The sequence below is a fragment of the Salvelinus sp. IW2-2015 genome, unplaced genomic scaffold (genome assembly GCF_002910315.2).
Source record: "Salvelinus sp. IW2-2015 unplaced genomic scaffold, ASM291031v2 Un_scaffold10626, whole genome shotgun sequence".
Lineage (NCBI taxonomy): Eukaryota > Metazoa > Chordata > Actinopteri > Salmoniformes > Salmonidae > Salvelinus > Salvelinus sp. IW2-2015.
In genome coordinates this window covers 1-2,939 of record NW_019951884.1, presented here as the reverse complement: position 1 = coordinate 2,939, position 2,939 = coordinate 1, and the positions used below count along the sequence as shown (strand labels likewise).

At 43.0% G+C, this 2,939-nt stretch overlaps 1 long non-coding RNA gene across 1 annotated transcript; it reads left to right on the top strand.

Moving 5' to 3' along the window:
* The first annotated feature begins 1,271 nt into the window (after window positions 1-1,271).
* Window positions 1,272-2,490, top strand: LOC139027349 (uncharacterized). The gene is made up of 3 exons (XR_011479433.1): window positions 1,272-1,427; window positions 1,546-1,712; window positions 1,832-2,490. It is a non-coding gene; the product is annotated as an uncharacterized lncRNA (long non-coding RNA).
* The last annotated feature ends 449 nt before the right edge of the window (window positions 2,491-2,939 follow it).

Sequence of the window (2,939 nt, the reverse complement as noted above, 5' to 3'; positions counted from 1 at the left end):
CTGCATCTCTATGTGTAAATGACATGTGTTAAATAACTCTTACATGTAAATATATAATATCTCTAGTGTAATGGACATGGATTTAAGTATTTTTCATGACTATCCTAATCTCTAGGTTTCAGTGCGATGTTGTAAGGAACCTCCCCGTGCATTGTGCGTGTCAAAGCTGTATAAATATATTAAAATTATCTACTAAGTTGTAATGACATAAATCGATAGTATAGAAGAATGGTTATAAGTGATTATCTATTGTTCCCTGTCATTCTGTATCTAAACTTGGGTACCTCTATGAAAGTTTAATCGTAGATCTATGTTGTCTAGATGTAGCCGGCTTAAGCTTTCCTTTTTTCCATTTGTCTTAGCCTCCACAGGTTCCCTCGGGGCGGGTTCGCTCCATGCAGCTTGCATTGCCATTGATAAGAGCTCTTCCTGAGGACGGCTCACTCTCACAACAAGTTCTGGGCGCTCCTATATTTATTGCAATGGCTGGCCCAAGTGTGTGGTAATAACGAGTAATATTGATGATTGGTCAGAGAAGCGTATTCGCCAGTGGCCAGTGTGCCACGGGATAGGAGCACTCTAGAACGTCAGGAGTTATTCTAGACATGTACGTATCTGCCCAAGTTAGGACAGAGTAGTCTCAGAAAGCTGGAGGGGACACTTGTCCGTTCTGGGGTGAAGCCTGCACTCTTGATCGTGTGGATCCGATCTGACTGCGATTCGCGACCAGTGTGGCTATAAGATGCTAGCCGCTGCGTCTAACGTGGGAATGAGCTAGCAAACGACATTGATGTTTCATGGACCATAAATCTACTGACAAGTTCACGAACACCAGAATAGTCCAATCACTGCAAGGCTATGATACTAAACAGAAATACGCTACCAACACGACGCCCAATGGAAGAAACCGTGCGCAAGTAAGAATTGTCAAATGGTAAAAACAATACCAATAGTGATAGAAACAAATTAATGGATACCTTTGATAGCGACAATCTCGTCAGTCCGGTACCAATGACCCGTACATCGGTCAATACCTACCGATATTTATTGGTCTAGGATGTCAAACAATGAGATAATGACGAAATGTCATTTGTACATTCAGTATGTACAGATATAAGTGTGGTGTGAGATAAGACGATCCTTGGCGGTTGAGACCATTGGGTTTACCGGTCAGGGGAGTACATCATCACGTATGTCAGTCAATCGATGTAGAACATAGTAAACGAATTTAGCTTTGGATCAGTGTTAATGGATGACCAGCTTATAGCACAGTGAGTTTAGGCTCCCCACAGTGGGCAGAGTTTAGCAGGCAGAGTTTAGGCTCCCCACAGTGGGCAGAGTTTAGCAGGCAGAGTTTAGGCTCCCCACAGTGGATAAGCTGCTCAATACTGACAACGTTGTGTGGCCATGGGAGAGACTAGGCACCAGTAAGTATATGACTGCAGAAGGTACAAGTATCTATTGTGATTCAATTTTTACCTTCAGTGTAGGCTGCAGTCATTGCTGTTGTTCTGTTACATACCTCTGTGAGTTTACATCTCGCAGGCAACAGCCATCTTGCAATCAAAAAGGCAATCTTGGACAGACGGACGTTGCTGAACAGACTGCAGAGAAAGAGAGGATCCTGGTGCAGGAGATGAAGAGGCACTGGGGGAGCCTACAAAGAGCTGTGGGAACTCTGGAAGCATCATCCCTGCATCTGCAAGGTCAGAGTAAGTTGAGGTTCATACTATTTTTGGACTGAACTTTTTGTCTTGCTTTACAAATATCATCCACACTATTTTGTGCAGTGGAATTGTAAATAATTTACTGCTTTACATGTAACATATAGGCAATGCAGTGGAGTTGTTAGAGAGAGGGAGGAATGGCCTTCTCTGCCTCCTGAAGAGAAGATTGCGTGAACCGACACAAGACCAAGACAACAGCAGGAACACCGACCACAAGCTGATTCTGGGAGAAGGCGCTATTTTTGATGAAGATGAGCACTCAGATGAAGATATGTGTCCTGTTGCTCAGAGCTCAGATGACGACTGCTGTGTTTTCTGAAATCATACATCACCCCTGCCTCTCGCTCTCGCTCTCTCCCGCAGGAGAGGGAGAAGGCCACCACCACCTCCCTCGGGAGCAGCCTGGTCTCCCGATGTTGACCCCTGACCCCTCACCTTCTGAACCCATCCAGGGAAACGTAATTTGCCTGATGATGCGCTAGTGGAGAAGGAATGTCTAATTTCAGCGCATTTGTTTCCATGTTTCCTCTCCTTCGTTTCTTCTGGTCCTCGACTATGGCGACATCAACAGCAACTCAGAATGTTGGCTTAGGACTTCTTTACTGAGGAATGTGGTTGTTGTTTAATGTTATTTTATTATTATATATTTTTTGGTATTTTCTATGCTGCTGGGATTGGGATGGTGTAATTTTGAGTTGCAAAATAGTCCTTGGTCTCAATTGGACTGCTAAAATAAATAAAGTAAAAGTCTTAATAAATAAATCAATAATGTCAGGACCCGGTGAGAGAAACAGTCACTAATAGTCGGCAGAACCCAGAAGATGAGGCAGACTCAGCAGTACTAGAGATGGTGGTTTAATAAAAGGACAAGATCTTCAGGCAAAGAATATAAATCCACCACGTCCAAAAATAAAGCTAAGAGGCACAAAATGGATATCCTCCAAAATACAAAGAAACTCCACAAAGTGGTAAAAACAGCAGGGAAAAACAAACCTCAAAAGACTACTCAAAAATACACAAGCACTAAACCAGAGAACCTCTGGAAAATCCAATAAGAGAAATATATGTTCACAACAAGGCTGGGGCTGGGTGCTAACATACAAACACTGAGCAAAGAACTGAGGAACACACAGGGTTTAAATACTAACAAGGGAACGACACACAGGTGCAAACAATAATTAGAGCAAGGAAAAAAACAAAAGGTACAAAAAA